This window comes from Leptodactylus fuscus, chromosome 4 (genome assembly GCF_031893055.1).
Source record: "Leptodactylus fuscus isolate aLepFus1 chromosome 4, aLepFus1.hap2, whole genome shotgun sequence".
Classification (NCBI taxonomy): Eukaryota; Metazoa; Chordata; class Amphibia; order Anura; family Leptodactylidae; genus Leptodactylus; species Leptodactylus fuscus.
In genome coordinates, this window is record NC_134268.1 from 83,312,025 (window position 1) to 83,337,119 (window position 25,095).

General features: G+C 39.3%; 1 protein-coding gene across 2 annotated transcripts in view; it reads left to right on the plus strand.

Moving 5' to 3' along the window:
• The window catches only part of ZNF407 (zinc finger protein 407), a 360,082-nt gene that overhangs the window by 329,220 nt on the left and 5,767 nt on the right, over positions 1-25,095 (plus strand). The window lies entirely within an intron of this gene.

Consider the following 25,095-nt stretch of genomic DNA (forward strand, 5'->3'; position numbering starts at 1 on the left):
AGCGGAGATCAGGCACAGGTAGCTCTCAGCAGAAGACATGTTGAGCCAACGGCTGTCCAAAATGTATGGCCAAATTTACTTTGATAATTTAATTGATATATTATAAATGTAGAAAAGGGTTGGCCAACCTTCTCACTACTGATAGATTGTTAGTTATGTGTTCATGCCCAGCTTAAGATGCTTTGTAGACAACACACTTATAGTTTCCTTATCAGTGTCTGCCTCTTTCTTTGGAGATAACTGAACATGGCGGTATGTTATACACTTTTTACATTAGATACCACATTCTGTACAGAAGATTCTGTATATAGTTCAGCTAAATGAAGTTGCTGCATTACAGATTTTTTCCTGTTTAAACACACAAAACCGATAAACTTGCTGTGAAGTATGTAGATAACAATCCATTGTGGAAAGGCTGAATGAAATCGGGTCCTTTGTTCCCGCCCAGTGAAGAGAACATGATTTATTACTAGTCTTTAGTATTACTCTGTGTATCCTGTCTAAAAGTTTAAGAAGCTGATTAGATCCGAGATTAAACCTTAACTAATGTTGTTTTAAGTGGACTGCAATTTGTTATTGACCAGCAGCCTCCATAGCCTCTCAGCATCACACTGGATCCCTTGCTTAGCAATTTACAAAGATGACAAGAAAGGGTGGTTCACTTCTTAAGGTGGATGCTACTTGACTGATTAGCCGCTTCTCTAACTGGAGTTCTTGCAAATTGCACACATAAGAAAGCCTGCAATTTATATGTACTTTAGAAGCGAAGGCTCTAATCCCATGATTCATGAGAGCAACGCCGTAATAATTTAAAGACAATATTTTATTTATCCCACCGAGTTGTCAGTGATACAAGACAAATTTCCATTGCTTTGGGTTGCTACGGTTGGCCACCTAATTGCTTCATAGGAAGTAAGTAGAATTGCTTATATAAGTGCACGGATTGTCTTTGGCAATGTCAAATCAAGGCATCAATCAGTCCATCTGGGTAAAATCACAAGCTGACTCCGATATTGCTAAATATTTATACTGTCAAATACACACAGACATCCAGATGAAAAGAGGCATTCATTAGAAATTCTCTAGCTTGTCAGTTTAAAGATGTAGATTAGAGCAAAACCTCCCACTACGGTTCTGTGAGTGCTCAGGAAAAGTCTATATTTAGTCATTGTGAGCAATAAATATCATCATATTGCCTCATTTAAGTAAATAGAGAATAAATATTGTCAAGGTTATGTAAACACACCCCGCTTCTGAGTGTCTTACAAGGGTAAATCTAAGGATATTAATAGGAGGTTGGTAATATCTGCACACTACTTTTTCTCATGCCATGCTCTTAGCTTTGTTTCTTCATCTAAAATATTAATATTGTAATGTGTACAAAAATTTGTTTTGGGGAATTGTAGAATAACTTAAAGAATGATAATCTACTTCATAAGACAATATACAATCAATGCAGTGGTTCAGATTGTAAGTTACTATCTCCCTATGAGTTGCAAGATAGGATGTGCCCATACGTACTGGAGAAAAGTTGGCCAAACCCATCTATGGGCAGGTTCACACCTGCGCCCAGTCTCCGCTTTCAGTTTTCCATCTTCTGCCTGAGAAACTGGACAGGAGACGGAAACTGGCAGTCAATTTTCTTGCAAAGTGTCCTCCCGTGAGCGTCTTCTGCCTCTCCTGCGAAACCATTTCTTTTTTAACCGAACACAAAGTCGGACATGCAGGACTTTGTGTCTGGTTAAAATAAAAAAAACTGTTTCACTACGGAGAGGCAGAAGACGCTCACGGACGCACACTGACTGCTGGGTTTCCGTCTTCTGTCTGGAAGATGGAAACCCACAAAGTGGAGACCGGGCGCTGGTGTGAACTCGCCCTATTTTGTGAACACTCTCCATCTGTCTTATGTGTATGGGATGATGTTGGGAGAAAGACAATTTTCTGATGACACATTTCTTATAAATTGAGACAAGTTGTTTGATACACCTACTAATTTGATATTAACACATACACGCTAGATAGTTTGTCTTTTTTTGCGAGAAGTAGACAGGAAATTATAGATGAAGGGAACTAGCCAACCATCTACAAAGTGAAAAATGGACATGTGTATGGAGGGTGGTCCCTTAGGTTTGTCCAAGGAACCGGACTCTGACACTAAATAGGCCCCTGTTAGTAAAGTTTTTCTATAACACTATAGTAAATTCAGGGAGTTGTATTTTGTTTTTGTAAATAATAAGCGGCAGCAATTATTTACATTTTTGTGTTTGTCTTTAACTTGGTGAACAATCAGGACATTTCCTTGAAGTTGTAGAGAATTACTGCACTCTGCAAAAGATGTTTAATTACACCCACATTTTTAGATTACTAATTAACATCTCTTTATATAACTAAATATCTCTAATTAATCATCAAATCATAATCAGTAGACTAATTAACTTCAAACTTGACTGTCAACAGAAAATCTATGTGACTATCCAACATCATTAATTACTATTATAATCAACATAGCTCCTTGTGGGATTTCTCAGAAGACGACTGTGCTTTATAAAGCAACTTTCTCTCGAAGCATTAATATTTGTAACCTGCTAATAATACAGATCATTAATGAATTATATTGACCAATTTGACAAGCTGCCAGCAAATTGCCTTCAGAAACAAAATATTTCTGGCGCATAAAATGGAGGAAGAGAAAAAGCTGAACATTTGTACATCTCATTGCTTAATTCCAACAATTCCCAAGTGGCATGCAGGGGAAACCTGCCAGGGGTGCCAACGACAGTCCAGTGGGAAGATGGCTGCATATCCTAAAGACACAGATAGCATTGAATTACAATGGCGAAACCAGAAACCTAGTTTTCTGCTTAACTACTCAGACTGCTGCTAGCGATGTCAGCTTAGTGCGGGCCTTCTACATCGAGAGGAGGAGGAGAACTACAGAGAAATTTGTGGGAGTGGGACTTTATATTATTTTAGTTTTATTTATATAGTACTACTACTGTGTGGGACCACTGGGGAACATTATATATACTGTGTGGTGCCACTGTGAAGCATGATCTATACATTGTGTTAGACATCTGGTGAGCATTATAATGTGTGTGGGAGCCGCTAGGGAGCATTCTACTGCGAGGGGCAACTGGTGAGCATTATAATGTGTTTAAGGGCCACTAGGGAGCATTATACTGTTTAGGGGCCACTAGGGAGCATAATAGTGTGTTTGGTGGCCACTGAGTATTATATAGTTTAAGTGTTGCATGGGGTAATAAAACAGATCTACATTTGGAGTGCTGCCTGGTTTCCCCACTTTTGGATATTGGTCGGACCCTTGGGTTGTGTTTGTTTCTGGCTTCCACTACATACTCATTTATTCATATGCTTCTAAATTTGTACCATAATTAAATGAGCATCATATTGTGAATGGGGGACATTATACTCTATTGGGGTCTTGAAGAGGAGGATTACACTATGTTGGGGCACTGAAGAGCATTATACTGGTGGGGGCATTGTGTGTGGGTGTGGAACCATTGTCAGTCTAAAAAATTTTAAGGAATTAATTCTTCCAGATGTCTCAAACAGTTGAAATGGGCTTTATCAGAAAAAAACAAAAAAAAAAAACTCTCTGAAACCCTGTGCTTCCTGCAGACTGTCAATCTTTCCTTGATGTTTATCTCTGAGAGAATTGGCTTCTGGAAGAATGATTGATTGTTTGGAAAAGAAATGGTGAGCGCTACCATGAGTCCTGTGTCATGCCAACAGTAAAACATCCTAAAACCATTAATGTGTGGTGTTGCTCTTCATCCGGGGCAGTGGGCTCACACACAATACCATGAATAAAGAATGGTATCTAAACATCCTTCAAATGCAACTTCACCCAGTGATCCAGGAACAATTTAGTGATGCCTTTTCCAGCATGATGGAGCACCATGTCAAAAGGCAAAAGTGACAACAAAATGGCTTAGGGAGCAAAATGTTGAACTTTTGGGTTAATGGACAAGAAACTCCCCAGATCTCAATCCCATTGAGAGCCCGTGGCAATTTCTGTAAAAATGGATGGAAAAATAAAAACGCGGACTCCAAGCACAGTTAAGGCAAGTGTGGGTCGCCATCAGTCAAAATTTGGCCCAGAATCTATTATCCAGTATGCCAGGGCAAATTGCAGAATTCTTTAAAACTAAGGGACGGCATTGTAAATATTGAGTCCTTTCAGAAAATTGATGTATTCGTCAAAAGTTTAAAAATCAAGAAATGCTTCTAACGTACAGAAATATCTGACTAAAACATCTAAAAACATTTAAAGCAAAAAACTTTGTGAAAACCAAAATTTGTGTCGGTGTCAAAACTTTCAGCCACTGTACTTTGACTGTAGACCAATTATTATGTGAATATCTCCATGATAGGTATCTACACATTTTCCAGCTAATTTCTCCTACCGTAGCTGTGGCTATTATAGAGTCCTCACATTGGACGCCTCATCACTGTATGCTGTTATATGTTGTCACCAGCACCCAAAGAAATAGCTGGAAATATGAATGTAGATCCTTCTGTCTTAAACCTGTCTGGGAGATGACTGACAGCTTTGCCTTTACAGTAGTTAATGAAATGAAGTTGTCAAGTAGTGCAGAGATCCTGAAGAAGCCCCATTTGGACTGGTTCACACCATTTACATTTTTTTTACTGCCAGTCAGTAAGCTGTGATGTACAGATACCTACTGGGAGCTTAAAACACACTTGCTTTTAATAGGAATTATTCTAAAGTGGTGGTGTAACAGTCTGGCACCACAGTCTTAACTTTTACAAAGGCAGATTAATTACCCGTAACGAGTGGCCTTGATCAGGGATTTATCAGGTCGATCACCCTTCATTTAGGGACCTTTATACGCCGAGGAATTCTTTGGGGATGAGTCCTGTTCACTTATAAATTTTATATCGGTCCATGTAGCAATTCATTTCTATTTTTGTCGCTTAAAACATCCTTTTCGCACAGGGGAATTGTACTGGTGGAAATAATAGCGGAAGCAAGCTGGCTAAAACCAAACTTATAGGGAGCCTTTACAGAGAGTTTACCCTCCCCTCATTCTGAACGTACGCGCGTATCACATTGAAAGCAATAGGTAAAAAAGCCTCCCATTGATTTCAATGGGTAGTATGCCGACACCCATAGAAATCAATGGGATCTGTTTTAATGCCGTTCATTCAGAATGAGCGGAGCGTAAACTCCATCTGAAGGCTCCCTTATAGTGCTGATCATGTGATCACAAAAGTATTAAACCGTATTTCATAAATTAATAGTACATCTGAATATGAGAAACTTTGTACTACATCTTATTAAAGTAAATCTGTTTCTATCCCTACCTATTAGACTGCTCGCCTCCTCCTTATCTTCACTCCGTATGTTTGTTTATGTAGCAGAGCTGAACAGTTTTTCAGAAATTGTCATTAATTTGGGCCTTGTTTTAATATGAAATATCTCTAATACTACAGTCTATTATAATAACACTGGCATACCCTCTGCCCTTACTCGCAAAAAAATCTTTCTTTAAGGCTGACAGCCACACCCTATTACTCTCCTTTAGAAAGACATCATTCATAAGTGTCATAGGTGTCATAAACAGCTTGAAAAAAGTCTCAGCTACTTGATAAATATGGAGCAAGTCTCTTGAGACCATATTTTCTGGAGCCTCATATTCCAGTTTTACAGCTGAGACACATTGACAAATCTGTCTCAGTGACATGATGATACTGAACAGAATCCGTGAAATTACAAGCTCGGCTCTGCTGCATCTGTTTAGGGCCACATATCGTACAATGGATGAACATCAGACTGTACTATGTCTATTGCTATACTAAACAGTTTGCTTTCGCTGGGCTATACACAAGTCTGGATCCCCAGGTATCATGTTCTGGTTAGATTTGGAGCCTATGTGATGGCAATGCAATGTTTCCCTATGCTAAATAATTCTGATTACCATTAGCACTTAATGTATATTCTTACCCTCTGCCCCTGGGATAACACATTGAGTAGGAGTTTCTTTTTCAACCTGCTTTGCTAAATGACATATGTCAGAGAAAAAGGCTATAGTTTACCCTGCAGGTGGCCCAGGGGTCCTGGATAAAATGGGCTGTATACATAGGTTATGACTTATTTGCTAAAGAGGTCATTTGGAAGGGCCTTCAGGCAGCAGCTGCCCTTTTGTACCTCGGTAACAAAATCTGGTAACATAATCCTTGTCAGACAGGTGACCTTAAAAAATGGTACAATTAGTCACTTCAGAGCAAATTCACAGCATATTGGGAGAAGTCAATTACTTATGTATTAGCAGAAATTGTGCGGAAGGGAAGAGGACGACTCCTGATGGTCACGTCACTTGTAAAAGTTACCTCTTGGAGAGACTCTTCATTTCAATCTCCAATCTACATTGTGTTTTACATGTATAAATTGGTTGTGGCTGAATAGGAAGCTAATTAAACAGTGGAACCAAGCAATGTGCATGGTCATGAAAAAGATAATCAGGTCTTCATGGTATAAATAGGATTAATAGCCATGGGGCATGTGTATCTAGATAGAAGCACTGCCATTTAGTCGCCTTTCATAATAAAAATCAAATCTATCTCGCTTTATATTGCAAATAAAAGAAAGCATCCACCGGATTTAAGTAAATTACTTTGATTGCTTGAAACTGACAATCAGCATCTTGGTATTTTAGGTGTGAGAATAGGTGATTCATTTATATGCACTGGGTTAGAAACGTATTTTGCCTCGATCATAAATTTACTCTTTATGACAGTTTATTATTTAGTAATTTAATATGACCTGCGTGAGCAGGACAAAACACAGTCACGATTCTTTAATCTGTCCCATAAAAAAATTTAAAAAGTTTTGTTTTAGCTGTCGTTGTTTCTGAACTATTTGTACGCCAGTGTTAAAAAAACCCAAAAAAAACAACAAAAAAAAACAACTGATGAAAGTGCGACTGAATTATCAAGAAATGCTTGGACAACCCCTTTTGAAGAACACAGACCGAAAAAATGGGGTAGTAATGGTTAGTCTTCTATATAAACAAAACTTCCATATTGAGATCTTCTCTATTAAGCACGCTTTTGGGAGTGGAATTATAAGACGACGATAAAAAACTAGCAAGATCTTCAACTCATGGAATTGTGAAGTAGAAAATGAAAATATAATATGGAATGAGGACTTCACATTGCGACTGACTATCAGGTTGATGCTTAACATATAAAAAACATTGCTGTTTCTATTTAAAGGTACAAGCACTCTTTCTGCGATTATCTCAGGCTTTTAGAGATGTCAGGAGGTAGGGGGCAGATGGATGACTTCTTGGTACTAGGCAGTGTGACCACTCCAATTAGGTGAGCAGCAAGAACCACTTCCAGTGATCATTGCCAATAGGGGATTTGATTAAAAAGTGTTAGACATAAAACAAAATATCACAAAATGGACCCTACGGGCCCAATTTAAAAACCATGTTCTTCGAGAAGTTGTAGAGTTTCTACCATTATAGGACATTTAACACTTTCTTTTTATTTAGTGATTTTTGTCTGTTTTCTATTGGAAAAAACATTAATTCAGTTGTTTTCGTGTTCCTGTACATTATCAATTAGCGCGAATGGGTTGTATGATGGATTTTTTTTTCAATACTTTTATTCCTGCACATACTTTGTATCAGTAGTCCGTTTTTTCAAGGCTGGGGGAACATCCCATTGGTACAGAAAACTATTATCTTTTAACACTTGTGATACCCCTTCTAGAAAATTACCTATTTATGTGGTCTAAACTAAGGAGGGGCAAGAGTTAACCTAAGGATTAAATCCTACAGATACTTGGGTATATACCTGGACAATAAACTAGACTGGAGACTGAATGCTTCAAAGGTGTTCAAGAAGGGGCAAGTAGACTATTTTTTCTTAGGCTTGAGGTCATTTGAGGTGTACAGCAAATTGCTGGAAATTTTCTAGCAGTCTGTGATTGTAGGGTTTTCGTCCTATGTGGTCTCTGCATGGGGAGGGAATGCAGAGATAGCTGATGTAAAAAAAAAAAAAAATTGGCAATTTGATTATCAAAGAGGTCCGGCACCAGGGTAATATCAACCTAGTAGTTTGGATACTCTAGTGGAACAGAGTACCATACGGAAATTTAAGTCTATTACAGATATCCCTTATAACCTCTCTATTGGGTCCTTCAGAGTCAATCAACTCTTTTAGCGGTAGATTCATTCAGCTGTATTGTGGAAAGGAAAGGTTCAGAAGATTATATATCCCCTAGGCAATCTCTCTCGACAACAAACTCTCAATTTCTAGATGGGTCAGGGAAACGATTAAGGTCTCATACTCCTGTCCTAGTGAGGGCACATTCAACACGCTCAGTCTCCACCTCCTGGGCAGAGTCTAGAGCTTTATCTTTAGACCAAATCTGCGCTGTGGCATCTTGGTTCTCAGAATCAACTTTCGTTTCGCATTACAGACTTAATTCTCGCACCTCAGAAGCTACCGCTTTTGGGCGCACCGTATTGGGTACAGTCTGTGGTGAGGTCCTGCCCTAGGGGATTACTCTCTAATTCCCCATATCATGCCGCTCATTGTTATTGAGTATTGTATGTACACACAGGGGGGAGGCTCTTGTGCCCTCTTATAGGGCAAGCCATGTATTTGATTGGCTAACTAAAATTCTGCCTGTCCTACCAGCACACAAGGGCAGAAAATACCACATATTGTGCCGCTGTTAGGACTAAGGGAAACAAGATTATCTTCATAATCTCTCGTTCTACCACATGAGTTAAGGGGATGTTTAATAACCAAATTATGTGCAGGTATCATCAACAAAGTATTCTATTGTACTCGATATAAAGTAGCCTACCACCACCAAAATCTCTTCTAAACCACGTATATGCTGTTGTAAGGCTGGATAGTGGCCTAGGGAACATTGCCTTTTTTGTGTCAAAGTTCAATCTTATTTCTGAGAAGTTCGACATCATCCATCCATTCTGTGCGCCTCTCTAGAGCATAGGTAATAAGTCATCAATTGGTGGAAGTCTAACCACTGGGACTCCCACAGATCACTGCTTTACATCACAGTCTGAAAGGAGCCGTGGTCTAGCAGACGCTCTGCAACTTCATTCCTTCTATGGGACTGCCAGACATAGTCTTAGTAAGCCTTGGCTATTTCTGACGATCCTATAGAGATGAATGGAGCCAACCCGACCACCACTTTATTCAGACTGAGTGCACAGCCCCATCACTCTTGTACTCTGCTGCAAGTACTAGAGGTTGGACTCCCACTGATCTGCAACTTGTTTCCTATCCTGTAGTTAGGGGATAAGCTGCTTTATTGAGTAAACACGTAATAATCTCTGTTTCTATCATAAAAGTGATGCCAATAATTATAAATGCTAAGAAATATATCAATAAATGCCCAAAAGAAAACATAGCAGAAAGTATAAAATAGACAGATGTTGTCCTGGCTGCGTTTGCATCATAGAAATAATCTCTAACAAAAAAATCCCCTGACGCTGGGTTCACACCTGCGTCTGGGGTCTCCGTACTATGGTTTCCGTCTTCTGCATGGCAGAAGACGGAAACCACAGATCGGGTCCGGCCGTGCGCGGCGGTGAGCGTTGTATGCTCTCCGCCGCGAAACCGGATTTTTTTATCCGGACACAGAGTACTGCATGTCCGACTCTGTGTCCGGATTATAAAACCCGGTTTTGTGGCGGAGAGCGCAAAATGCTCACTGCCGCGCACGGCCGGACAGCTTTCTCATCCATTCAAATGAATGGGTGAGAGAGTCTCCTGCAGGCTTCCGTCTCCTGCATCTGTTTTATGCAGGAAACGGAAACCTGCAATAAGGACCGACGACGCAGATGTGAACGAGCCCTTAGATGTACATACATAGTTTTTATTCTAAGATCTCGGCCTCTTTATTCTGCAACCCTCTAGCTTTGTGCACTTCTTCCTTTTCTGCTCCAATAATAAGTTGATCAATAATTTATCAGCCAAATAAAGCAACATGTAATAATTAGGTGCAATAAAGCACAAACGTTCCCCATATTTACATATTAATAAATGGCCCTATTTCATGTTTTCATCTAATATCAACGGGATGCTTTCAGAGATTACGCACATGAACAGCCAAGAGGACATAAAAATACATGTATTGCTTATCATGCTAGTGGTGTATCTGATGTTTAGCGGTTTACTATACAATCTTGTTACTTGCCTTTATAGTCTTATAGCTCTGGCCTGTAGGGTGACACAAAGTAGATACTGGTAGTATAGTAATGGTAGTACCAGAAGCAACACTATGTACATAAAGGAAAATCTCTTAGAAATGAGCACCCAAAATTGCATTAAAATGTCGTCTCCTCAAAGAAGGTGGGTAATATTGAAAACTGAAAATCCAGAACAGAAAATGTGGTCTGGGTAAAGGGGTGTCCTTCTCAAAGAGGCGGTCTTCTGGAAAGATTTCACTATATATATATATATATATATATATATATATATATATATATATATATATATATATAACTGTATTTTATTCAGTGATATGAAATCAGAAATTTTTTCAGCGGTTTTGATGACAATAATTATAGTAAATGTAGGGCTTATATGAGCAAATTATACTGTACTTCACTTTTTTAATAGTATTACATGTTGGCCATTTAAATAATTGATACACCATGTACTTAATACAGTCCTATTATTTTTCTGTTTTGTATTCAGTTGGGTTTAGGCCTGTTCACACCGCAGAATCTACCAATGATTTTGAGGTGCCCCAAAATCTGCAGCAGATTTCACCCTGATTTTGCAGAGGCAGAGATCGGAGTAGGACACTGAAAAAATAAGTGTACTGCTCAATGTTGTTGTGGATTCTGCGAATGATTCAGCTGCAGGATCAGCGGTGTGGGACATCCTGCTTATTTCACCCGGTCAGAAGGGTTTTGTGGGCAACCTTCAGATTATAAGGATAGTTAAAGAAGTTGGGCCAGTGAAAGTTAAAATATTGGGATAGTGGATAGGTAATAAAGTATAGCTGGACAAACAAGGTTAGAATCTCTATAATATGACATGCAAGAAAAACAAAAATTATGAGCTGCCTGAAATCTCCAGAGAAAGTTCTGCTTGCAGGACTATTCTCTCCACATTTTTTAAGCAAATTTGGGGACAGAATTCCGGAATCTGCACACAGGTGTGAATGTACCCTTAAAGAGAACCTTTCATCACTTGGAGCATATGCGGTTTTATATACCACTAGAAAGCCAACAGTGCGCTGAATTCAGTCGGCTCTCACGATCTGTGCCCCAGGTGAAAAGCTATTGGTGCCGATACCATAGCGCTTCACCGTAAGAAGGGCGTTCCCAACAGTCAGTCAGGAACGCCTTTCCACACAGCAGCGCCTATAGTGCTGTACTGTGAGAGTACGAGTACTGTGAGGAGAGGGAGGGGGCGTTCCTCCCCGCTCTCACTGTACAGCGCTATTGGCACTGCTTTTGAAGAAGGATGTTCCTGACAGACTGTCAGGAACGCCCTTCTGACGGTGAAGAGCTACGGTACCGGGACCGATAGCTCTTTACTTAGGGCACAGATCGTGAATTCAGCGCACTGTTGGCTTTCTAGCGGTGTATAAAACTGCATGTGCCCCAAGTGATGAAAGGTCCTCTTTTAAGTAGTTAAAAACATTTGTTGAAATGGATTCTGCAGGAATTGGGCAAACAAAAAAAACAAAAAAAAATGTCAGGCACCTGATTGATGCCTTCATACACTTAGTAAGGTGCAGGAACCCCTTTAAATCCCATATCTTTTTCTTGGCCTTGTAGGGTGACCTTTATGATTTCCTTCTTTATTTAACTCTTCCCCTTCTCTTCTTTATCAAAACCTTGCTGTTACTCTGATAGGTTGACAATTGGCAGGTCTGGATTTGTTACATAAACTAGTTGCAGGAGATGATTTACAATTTATGGATTACATTATATCCTTTTATATTCTTCCGCATAAATTCTTACGGTGCTCCAGATGACGCATTCATAACGGTGTACAGCTTTAGCGTTTTTTCATTGTGTGCCTTTCATGACAATTTCCCCCAATTCTTCTCTTCTCCCATCAGTACACTAAACCTACATGTATTGACAGATTATTGTAATTACATATACTATAGCTAATGCTTCTCCAATAAAACGTCTTGTAGGCTTGTAAATTGAGTTTAATAGGTTGAGAATTCAATAAATATGCCACAGTGTAGAAAAGACATGAGCCATCCAGCTCACCAGATGGGACAGGTCTCAATTCATATTCTTGGCTCTGTTTGGGGCATTTAGATAAGCAGTTGGCAAGCTTTTGCCCTCCTGTACCAGGACCTCGTGTCTACAAAGATGATCCAATGTGAAGGTTACTGAAATTTCATTGAAATAGAGCCCACAACCTTTCACAGCCATCTGTGCCAGGCGATTGTAACCAAAGTGCCCTGTCTCATCATCTTTCCTTTTGTTCTGAGAGCAGCTATAATGTGTGGGAATGACGTGCTGGTAGCACTAGTGCACGGTAGTTTTACTTCCACTGTCACCGCCGAATGTGACCGCATTAAGCATGGAATACGCCGTAAATCTTTGGTGGGTGCCCCTTTTGTAAGGTGACAGCATCCTCACTACGTAAGAAGAAGCCCCGGCGTCGTCTTGCATTCTGTGCAGTATATCAAGCATGTACTATGGCAAAGCACTTAATCATTTGGAAACAATGAGAGTGCTGCTCCTTCTCGAATGTGAGACTGGTAATAATTGTATTACATTGTTGTCAGTTTTTATTATTTTCACAAGTGGGTGTTACTTGCTAAATGCAGGATAACTGAAGCCTGTGAAGTGACTAGTTTTAGCATTGCCTGCTTCAAAAGCGCCTGAGATTTGCATTCAAATTCATCAGAAGTAATTCTGTTAGGAATCACACGGTGCTAAGTGCAGCCGCTGTAAATCCACACGACCGGAGACGTCAGAATAAGCCTGTAGTGATCCGTGGCGTAATTGTAATATTGTAGCAGTACGTGGCAAACAACTGCATTGAATAAAATGCCACCATTAGTTAGAGGCTGGCATGATAATTGCCTTTTTTAATTCCTGTGGAAGCTCCGAATTCCTCAGAGTGCGGATGACTCCATAAATTAAATTGTTTTATTTTATGCAGCATTAAGAATTTAATATAGGTTTTTATTTAGTGTGAGGACACAAAGTGGACAAAAGCTCATAAATGTACTGACTTATTTATTCCCTTCATATTTATAATTTGTATGTTCCAGTTGGTTTTTTATACCGATTACCTAGGAGGGGATGATGCTACTTTTACTTTGTTTCTTTAGTGACTTCAAGCGGAAAACAATGCAAATTATATCTTTGTATCTATTGTAGTGTTAAAAAAAAATCTTAACCAGTTCAAGAACAGATGGGAATTCGATGTCTATGGCGCAAAAAAAAGCCTTAAACAATTGATATAAGATGGTTCATATAGCACTTATTACTTTACATTTAATAGCCTGGCTCCAGCAAATAATGTTTGAGTGTTGGTTTTGTATTGTTTACACGCAGCTACTTTAACATATTTTACCCATCTTATGTTATTGAACCCTGGATAACATACTTTTCGTGAGTGATATATGGTAAATAGGATTTCCCTCTCTTATTAGAGCTCTTAAAAATAATAAAACTATAATTTACACTTATTTTTTTATACACCATTTAAATTTTTTTTAGTTTTCTAGAAAAAATGCAGACTAAGGCCCGTTTCACGTCTGCGTTCAGGTTTCTGTTTGGAGAGTCCACATGGGGACACCCCCGACCCAAACCCACGAAAGGAAACCTAATCCATATGAAAAGTGGTTTCCATAGAGTATAATGGTGTCAGTGTGGTTTCTGCTCGATTTCTGTCCAAATGGGGCAAAAAATGGGCCGAGGAGAACGGAATCCTGAAACATAGTGCAAGAGCTGGTGTGAACCCAGTGTAAGACCCTATTCAAACTTGTGTGAAGATCGTTTGTCTAATTAGTCATTATTTAAAACAAAACAGGAGCAGATCTATTCACAAAATACATTTTTCAGCTTCAAAGTTTGTGATTCCCTTTGAGGCTTTGAGTGATGTACATGTGTACTAGATGGACAATGAATGTAAGATAGGATATCTCCCAAACACCAATGTGAATAGTGTAGGATAACATTATTTAGATGTGTTGCTCAATAATTTTTAATTGATGGGCCTGTGTAGTAGCTGGGCATTGGTGCTGCAGCTCAGGTCTCATTGACTTTAATGGAAGCTGCGATGCAGTACTAGTGCCCAGGAACTGCACTGACCCTGGACTCTACTGCTTTCTACCCTGCGTTGTGTATAGTGTGGGTGTGGAAAGCAGCCCTATATAACTGATTGGTTTGGGTGCCACCTGTCAGTCCCCCACTAATCATATACTATCCTTAGGATAGCCCATAAATTCCAAATTCCTGTAAACCCTTTTTAGGCTAAGGCCCCACATAGTGAGCCACAGCAAAAAAGCACTGTGGGCGGTTTTCCCGCGTAGCGCTTATCACAGAGAGTCTGTAGAGGAAACCTTTCTGCATCACTTATACCTATAAGGAGATCACCGGCACTTCTGTAGGTATGATTGCCATGCTGTGATTAACAGAACATTATTAGCGTATTTTTTAGATTTCCACCATGTTGGGCCCTGGCCTAAAGGGGTTTTCTAATTTATACAATACCCACTTTCTAAAAGCTTAAGTTTCTATAGAAAACCTGGCAATGTGTGTTCGGTTTCCCTACAGCACCTCCACAGGGTAAATTAAGCATTACACAGTGTCTATTCAAATCTTCATTCTGTACTCTGGATAAGCAATAAGAATCCTGGAAATTGGACCTCCCCCACACGTAATAATCAAAATCCTTTAAAGAATAGTAAAAAAAAAAAAGTTTTATAAACTCGACAAACTATTTTTATAGAGCTGATAGCATGTTCAACTTTTGATTATTGCTTTAAAGTGTCCATGAACCTGAATTAGATATCTTTAAAAAAAAAACTTCCAGCTAATTTTGGCACAAAGCAAGACATGGTACCAAATAGGTGGAGTCAGAGCTCTTTATTAAAGGAAATGGAGGTCCGACTTTGTAGCCGTGCAAAAAAAAAAAAAAAAAATCTCTTTCACTGCGGAGAGGCTGCATACGAACATTGGTGGTTTGCTTTAAAAAAAAAACATTGAAATGAATAGGTTTTAAAACTGACCGCCGGCAGTTTTAAAACTGACCGCTATTCAGTTTTGATAGGCTTTTCCATGGACTTACAAAGGGTGGACAGCAACGCTAGTGTGAACGCCCCCTTACTAAAGTTACGAGGGGAACAAATAGTCTTAAAACAAGCTTTGTCAAGTTTAGCTTGGATTTGAGTGACTTTCATGGAAACTAAGGGCTCGTTCACATCTGCACCCGGGACTCCGTTCTGCAGGTTTCTGCTTCCTGCACAAAACTGGGCAGGAGACGGAAACCTGACGGCATCTTTCAAACCCATTCATTTGAATGGGTTTGAAGAGTGTCCAGCTGTGAGCGCCGGTGAGCGTTTTGTGCTCTCCGCGGCAAAACGTTTTTTTTTCAAACCGGACACAAAGTCGGACATGCCGTACTCTGTGTCCGGTTTTTAAAAAATCGGTTTCGCCACAGAGAGCATAAAACACTCAGCGGCACTCACGGCCGGACCCGGTCTGACAGGTTTCCGTCTTCTGCATGCAGAAGACGGAAACCTGATAAGAGTCCAGACGCTGGTGTGAACCCAGCGTTCGTTGCATTCTCCTATATTACTTACCAGGTAGACAGTGTGACTTTGGCAAGTATCCTGCAGGAGAGCTTTCTGTTTTTGTATCATGTTATGTTTTGGTAAAATCTGATTAAAAAAAAAAAGTTCCCAACAACTCTTATGTTGGTACTGGTAAGGAAGGATATCGTAACTTGTTGCAATTTCTGGGTATATATAGTACTTGTATAGTTTTGTGTCTCATTGCCACTAATTGATTCTTCCAGTCCCTTGTCTTATGTAATATATAGTAAGGATATGGAGAGAAGTCTCTGTATTCTTGTCCTTGAAGTTAGATCGGACTGGTAACAGTGCTGATGTTTTTGTTAGCATTTACCAGCAGCATCTTGGCAGCAAGTGACCTCTGCTAGAGAGCGCAAAACATTTTCAATTTACAGGCTCAAGTATTTATGCTGTCTTTGGATCTCATCCTTTTGAAAAGGTCGACCCCGTAGGAATTTGCCACAAGAAAGAAATTTGGCCCCTTTGACGGACATGACCAGCTTAATAACACAATGCTCCTGACGAGTACGCGGCATACGATTCCATTTTAATATTTATAGAATAAACACACACTGCTTTAAGTGTACACAAGCAGCTGCTGTCATTTGGATCCGAGCAGATGTTAGACCTCTGAAATCGTAGCTGATAATTAAAATACTAACAGTTAGTGTTTTACCCCAGCTGCAGGTTCTGTTTACTGTAAATCTGATTTTAATGGCGCCCCTGTGCCGCTATTGAGTAGTGGTTTTACGTTCTATGGTACCTGCAGAAAGAGGAGCAATGGATGAAAGCTGTCATCTTAAATTACTAGATCTAATTTTCTTATTATTTTAGGTATGAATATATAACCTGTCTTAGTGCAGTTATATAGTAAAATGGCAGATCCATCTCAAACCTTCAGCGCAACTCGTAATAAATACGTTTTCCTTGTGTAGTTCCCCTATGTGCTACACTCGTCATTCCATTTATAAAGCAGCTTTGATACTTTATGCCAATTGATTAAATAGGCTTTTCTTATGGTTTTATTGTGTTCTTCTACGTCTTCTGAATTTTGGGAAATCTCCTGGTCATCAGAATTGAATATATTAGAGTGTCTGCAATAGTCATCAAGCAGTATTTGGTTCCGAATAGAAGTTGGTTAGATGTATGCTCTCTTCTAACCACAATGCCAATAACTTTTTACCCTTTTCAATAACTGAACTACTGGTAATTGGTTTAGATTTTTGCAGGCAGATCAAACCACAGTGTCAGATTGAGAATTGCTCACAAACCAATAATAATGGCGTATTGAAGCAGTGCAGAGAAAATGATCTTTTAATGGAGGACCTTATCTGACAGATCTGCCTGATTTTCCTCTAAGGTGTCAGCCATCTTTTATATAGTACAATACATTTTGGAAAAATAATAGTGACCCACGCCTTGTACAGAACTTAAGAGATGTCATGTTGGACGCATTAGTGTGGCCTCATATTGTATTATACAGTACATAATTTTGTATATTATATATTTGACTGTATATAATGAATGTTATAGATGTTTATGTCCTTTATTTTCCCTTTGGCCCTAAATACTGAGAAAAGAGGTGAGAGAACCAGGTTTGCAAGAAAATTTAAAAATAAATAAAAAAGTTTTCTTACTCTGACTTGTCATTTTAGGAGTATTTCAATCTAAAAAGAAAGGTAAAAAAGGAACACGTTTTCTTAAAATAATTTCAAGAAAATGATCCCTGCCTAAGTTTACCAAACCTAAAATGAATGTATAACACATATCCCCCAAGGCAATGATTAGGAAAGGCTAGAAGACCCCCAAATCTCTGTATATGGGTGTGAGATTAGCAAGTGCCAGGCTACGTTGTTTTTTAACCCACCGCGTGCAATTTTAGTTTTTACCCTTTTCATCCTTGTGTGAAATATTTTGCAGTCCAACAACTGACATGGAAAATCTATACGTGATAAAACTGTATTTAGTATATCTCTTTTCTACCTTTCAATGCGGAACTCTTTGTATATCTTATAGCTGTAATATCGCAGCTCGCGTAACTACAGAGCAGTATAATTTATAATTCCTGTAAGTCTTCTCCTGAACACTCACTCTCCGTCACATTAGAGGCAGGAAGGTTAACAGACTAGTGGACTTTCTTCCGAGATGAAGCTTTTCTTTTAAAATCAAGTCCCTTTAATGTCATATTTATCTGCTATGCGATGCATGAAATCTACTTTCTGTTTTAGGACAGCAAATGACTCTTGACCCCTTTAGTGCCGACACAGTGTGACCTTTCTTCTGTCACCATTTTCTTCCCCTGAAAATTCCATGAATTTTTATTACAGGTCTCTTATTTTTTTTTTTTTTTTTTAAACTAAGCTGAAGCTTCAACAAATTGCTTGACACAGATGAGATGAAGTTGGTGAAGTAGTGTTAGGTAAGTTTTACAACCAGCATGTGTGCGGCAGAATAGTACAACACCAGTGCCCTACAATGTCATACACCACTAGCTGCTGAGCCTACTATTGGATAAATACATCATTTTATGGAACATTGATTGTTCTATAAACCCAATGGAGTATTATGCTCTATGATCAAACCATTTAGATTGTGTGTAGAGCACAGAAAATACCATATTCAGGATGGTACTAAAAGTGCCATTTGTGTATTTTATGGATGTCATTACAAGGGAAACTTCTCTCTGTAGACCCTGTTTACTGCAAAATTTTTTAGCATGTAATGACATTTTTCATTCACAACGTATGCCTTCGAGAGAGGGGGGCCCTTGTTTTATTTGTTTCATTCGCGTTTACTGCACAAATTCTGTACATTTTAATTAAATGTGCGCTTAACAAAAGCATAAAGTATTTATTCCGTGAATTCTGTCTTAGGGGAAGAAAAATAATGACAGTGAATAAAGAACAACACACAGCGTTGCCAGGTACATGCTCCTCTCCCCCTTCTACATAAACCAAAAAAAAAAAACCAAGGAAGGGCTTCGAGGAGATAAGAGGGGGGAGATATTAAATTGCAGTTTAATTCCATTCAACCTGGCATGAGACGCTTGAGCCATATTTAGGAAAAGATGGAAGGAAAATGCAAATTTGAAGTTCATGTTTAAAAATCATGACATTTGTAGGTAAGAGGGAGGGGGTTAAAATATTCACTAAAGACTATACTTGATAAATAACAGTTCTGCAAAAGAGACAGATTTCTTGGAAGGGGACCAGCTCTCTGTTCACTGCATCCCTCGAAATGAAACACCTCTTTAGTAGTCGCTCTGAATTAGAACTGTCGCTTCACAATCACTTAGAGCTCAAAAGAAACACAGAACTTTACTTTCAGGACAATTACCATAAAGCTGTCTTTATAGAGTCTAGTTGTGCCATCCAGGCCCTGTGTCGACTCTGCCGAGATACCGATATCACTAACAGGCTCAGGTTTAGCCAGTCCATACTAGAATCAAATTATGTTAGTGTTTTCTAGGCTTTTGACACTTTATTATATTACTTTTTATACATTTTATTTCCATTTATAATTTTACGCAAACCTTCTCTTAAATCTGAAATGAAATTACAAATTCTATGTAAAAGCTGTATATTCAATTCCCTGAGTCCATGCAGCAATTGTATTTCATTCTATAATAGGCACTGATTCATGTATTCATCAGTGAAACGCAGCATACAATTCATAAATATAAATGTGCCTATAATTGTAAATCTGCTTCAATGCATCCATGAAAGATTATTTGTCCAGGACTGTATTATTCTATTCATTGCAATAGAATTTAGTGCGAGTTTCATACCTTTATGTTGTTTGTAATCAGCCATTATATAGTCAAAGGGGCATCAGATTTTTCGACAGACGCACTAAAATAATAATCATTATCATGTGTATTGGTTATGAATTGTAACCAACCCATATTCCAGATACGTATTCTTCCGCATACAAATATAATTTAGGTAAAGTTGGAGCACATGTGAAGATGAATACTAAAATATGCCATTTTTATTATTCTTTATTTTTTCTATTTATAACATATTTAATAATGTTAGGCGATGCAGTTATCATTCTAGGGTATTCCAAAAGTGTAATGGTTAAAGGGAATCTCCAAGATGAAAAGAACAAGCTTCCTTTAGAGAAACAGTAGCACATTTGTCCCCAGGTTATATGTGGGATCCTATTTACAGTACTGTGCAAAGGTTTTAGGCAGGTTTTAAAAAAATGCTGCAAAGAATGTTTTCAAAAAATATAAGTGTTAAAAGTGAATGGACAAAAGAGAAATCTAAATCAAATCAATATTTGAGTCTTGTAAGTGGCCCCGATCTCAACATTATCAAGTCTGTCTAGGATTACATGAAGAGATGGGAGGATTTCAGCAAGCCTACATCCACAAAAGATTTGGGGTTAGTGTGAAAAACGCTACAAAGTAAGGCTGGATTCACACTAGCATTTCACCACAGAACCCGCTTAATATTGGTGGAGAGAAACATCCTGCAAAGATGTTTTTCTTTCCCCCAATTTCAGTATAAAGCCAGCAGACCCCATTATAGTCTGCGGACCAAAACGGCGGAAATCAGAACACTAGTGTGACCCTATCGTAAGAATGCTGTCAAACATAGAAGTGTTAATATTTTATTTTTTTCATTAACAAAATTAAGTGAGACAAAAAGAGAAATTTCAATCAATTGTAAGGTGGTGTATTGTTTAAAAAGAGTAGTCATTCTTTAAGGGCCCATTCACACGGGCACAGAGGGGGCAGATTCTGGCATGGAATCCACGTCATAATCCGCCCCTCACAATGGTGGTCTTTGGAGACCATTTGCGATCTTTTTTCTGTGAGCGGCAACATGCCGCTCACGGGAAAAAGAAGCGAGCTGCCCTTTCTTCAGGCAGATTCAGCGGCTCATTGAGCCATGGCGTCAGCCTCTCGGCAGCACCCTCCAGTCTAGGCCCATTTATTTTGGGCCTACTCCGGAGCTTCCCACATCAAAATCAGGACCAATGTACTCTATTACGCACATGTGTGAACTAAGCCTAAAGGGAACCTGTCAGGGCGATTTGGGACAATAAACCACCCACAGGTCCTTAAGGTTTTTGAATTAGTGTTCCAAATAGCCCTGTTGCAACACTGTTCGTGACCTCATAAAAGAAAATTAATAAACCAAACCGTTATATTACTTCAGATTTAGATTGTGAGCCCTATATGGGACAGAGACTGGCCATATCCATAAGAGCTACAGAATAATAGGAGGCTATATAAATAAGCAAAATCAAATAAATTACCTAGCGATGACTTCAGTGAGTCTCATTGGACTTACCTTTCCCAGCCTGCAGAGTTTTTATTGAAGTAAGGATTGTACACCCGTACACGTATGTACCTAAGGCTTGATTCATGCACAGTGATGCCGAGGTGTGCTGGGGTGTATTACCTAGGGGATTGGAGTACAGCCGCTGGATGAGTGTATCTGACATGGATGGTGTTACAGCAGGGCTGTATGAGATCCTAACCAGTCAGTCCATAAGGAACTATGGTTTAGTACCCCAAACCATCCTGACAGATCCACTTTATTGATGTCACAAAGCTGGGAGCACAGCTTGCTCTAGAACAATTTCCAAATATTCAATCCAAAGGTTTAAAATCTATGACCAGACTTTACACTTGTCACTACTTATCCATGAAGACAGTATTCCCCTGGCATTCCCCTGGCATTCCCGAACCTCAGTTTTGTCTGTCAGACTACCAGATGGTGAAGCATGGTTTATCACTATAGAGGTCAAAGGCAGTATGCTTTACATTTCACTGGCGAAGACTTAGCATTGCATATGGTCATTTAGCCGCTTAACCATTGAGATTCAGACTGTCCGGCACCTTTAGTAGGGCGGAAAGTTTACAAACTGCCTCTTTGGAAAGACAGAAGCTTATCACAAGTCACTGAGCCCATCAGTATGATCCTTACTATTGCTCATGGTGTTTATGAAGAGTGGATGTTAGATTATTTATGCCTTCACTTACTGTTGGCCATGTAAAATATCTAATATGGGAGATTTGCGATCAGTATGTCAATACATTTTACTAACATTTTTGCAATATATTTGTTGACTGTTGATCTTTGTGGAATCATAAAGGTCCAGGATAGGAACATGATGGCTACGACACCTCTTGATATGCAATAACCATAAAAGAAGTCTAAAAAGCTTCCCAAATAAATAAAACTGCTGAGTAGGAGCCTTTAATAGAAGTAGAAACATACCTTTACCTGAGAGACTCCCTTTAAAGAGTTATCAAGACCAAAAACTTGATTTGAGATCAGTCTCCTTACTGAGCGACTAGTCTTACATAGTATACAGATCCAGAAGCAGATTGTTTTATACGCTGTGCCTTGTTCTCATTCCTCTGAATAGGAGTCGAGCTCCAATGGTGCAGCCGATCCACTATACAATGTACAGAGTGATTTGCTTCTGGCTCTATGCAGTACGTTCAAAACAGGTGATTGGTATGGGGGCTGGGTGTTAGACCCCCACTGAACTAAAACTAAAGCTTCATTTTCAGTCTTGATCAACCCCTTTAACTAATTCAGGCAATACATAGCAAACAAGTAAGTAGTTGGAAACACAAAATAATATAGGAACTGTCCCAAGTGGACAAGTTTTGTCTTCTCCTCTATAAGCCATAGCTTGAAATGTTACTCTTACCCCTTTTGGACTGCGTTCAACCAGATATTAGCAGCGGATTGCCTGAGTCGCACTAGGCGGACCCATGACTATTTGCCAAGATACCTATACAGTAGTTGCCTAGTTGGGAGAACTGCTTTAAATTCAGGATCATAAAAAGCGTCAAGTGCATTAGCTTATTTGATATTGAGATTTATAAATTTTTTTATTATACAGTACTTTATCAGGCATAAGAATTCACATGTGGTTACCTGAAGACGCCTAAAACTCTGCATAAGGTATTGATACGTATTGTTGTTTGAAAGTGAATTTTCCCAGCGAGGAGGATACAGTTTCCATTGGGATATGTTGGTGTATTTTTGCCTATTGTTACCTTGTTATAATGGCATTACACTTTAAGATCTAACACACTGGCTTTGCTTTCTTTAAAATTATCTCTTTCTTGACTCCACATTAATTCATTAACGTTGAAATGGAGAATTCTTCATTGGGCAATTCCTTTACAGTATGATTGAGGCTGTTATATTTTATAGGAGCAATTTTTCACGGCAATACTGACAGCACTTGAAGTTATTAAATTGCTGAATCAAAAGATGGACCTGCAATCACATTTATGAACTGTGATGGAATAGCAAGGGCTTCACGAAGCCGAGGTTAAAGTGTTGGAGTAGTTAAACTCCATCACACCCCTCAGTGACAGCAGTATTTACCCATGTAGTTTGCTTTAATAGCCTGGCAGTGGCTTAACTCATCTGTGGATTCAAGTACATTAAGCAAAGTGTTCTGAATGGGATAAGTTTTATAGTTAGAAAATAAAATATCCAATGTAAGGTACCTGCTGGAGATATGTGAAAGTATGCACAGGCTTATACAAAATACTGACATGGTATATGTATACACTCAGCTTCTGGTCTCATCTGCAAATTCTTACACAACCCAAATATTTTGTTGGCAACCTCTAAAACCTGAGAGAGAGATGCTTCAATATATAAATGCTAATATGGTTTGGGATTCAAGTAATAGACACATAGCAGCCATGTCTACTGTATGGTGATGGCATTGGGTTACTGCAGTTCTGCACATGTCACTTGAGCTCCACCATTGTTTCCTGCCCCTGAATGCACCTGTATTAGCTGACTATTGTGGGATCCAGGCATCTGGCCACCACCAATCAGATACTGATGGATAGGTCATTGGTATAGAAAACCCTGCTGAAATTAGAAATCTCACGTAAGGAGTTATTGATAGTATCTCTTTCTGTAGTGCATTGAAGTGGATAATATCAGCATCTCTGCTGTCTAGCATAGTGAAGGGGTTAAGATCACCATCTCTGCTGGTCTAGGATAGGGAAAAGCTAAATGCTAGCATCCATTATGGTCTAGGGTTCGAATGGGTTAATGCTAGTATGTAGGTCTAGGCAAGGCTGCATCTAGCATAAAAAGTGAAATGTTGCCCCCCACCCCTTGAATCAATCTCTGTACATATATAGCAAACCAAAACCAATATTAAAATAGATAAATGTGGTATCAGAACCAAATTCAGTTAAAAAATAAGAAAACGCTACTGCGCATATAGTATATGTATGATGTCACACTAATAGTAGGTAACTGCCGCAACCAATTATTTGTTTCACTGAGAGACTGGGGGAAAAGATGCAATTTTGCTATAGTTGTGGGGGGTTTTAACTTTAATTTGTAGGTCATTACAAATACAGAAAATCAACTTTAGGCTGGATCCCTATGTCTAATTGCTGTGGAAAAAATGCGGCGTTTTACATTCCTGCAAAGTGGATTGAATCTCATCCACATATTGCGGACAAATATGCGCAATGGACATGCTGCAGTTTTCACAACAAGCTGGGGATGAGAGAATAAGGACTTCAAAAGGCAGATTATGGGCCCCCGCAGTACCTGACTTTCACCTCTGGGCTGCCTCATGACACATCAGCAGACACACTTGTGATGCCTGCTCTTCATTGGCTCTATGTGCCCTCTGGCTTTATACAGATGCAGCCCAGTGGTGTTGTTTCTTCATCCCTGTAGTGTTCTGTATGGGTGAGAGAAGGAAGTCCCCAAGTTTACAATACTATGCTATTCCATTGATCCTGCCCTGTTTTTAGGTAAATCTGCTATGTGCCCTCTTCTCCACGTTTGCAATAAAGCAATGCTTAGTGAAAAGATGGGGGTAGCATGGGTCAGCTTCGGCACATATCAGATTCAAAGAAAGACAGCAGGAATCTCCTAGACTCCTGAACACTGCAACTTAATTCAGCAGCGACCAGCTCTGGCAAAGGCAGAACCTGCACAGGACCTGTTTCCCTTCAGTGTCCTTAGGCTGCAGCAAGTCCTAGACTGTTATGTCAGTGCTGGTTCTGCCCCTACATTCTTGCTAGGTGGCGCTGAGGCGAGAGGCTCAATTTTCCTCATAGCAAAAGTGACCCTATGTCCAGGATAGTGAAGAGGTTAAAGGTTTGGGCTAAAAATATCCTGTAGCTTAACTGCCATTCTAGTGAATAGGAGCTGATCTGAAATAACCTAGCCTTACTGCAAGACTTTGGCTCTGGTAACTGCTGTAAACAGCTATTGGAGGAGTGCCCCCACCCATCCCAACAGTCTGAT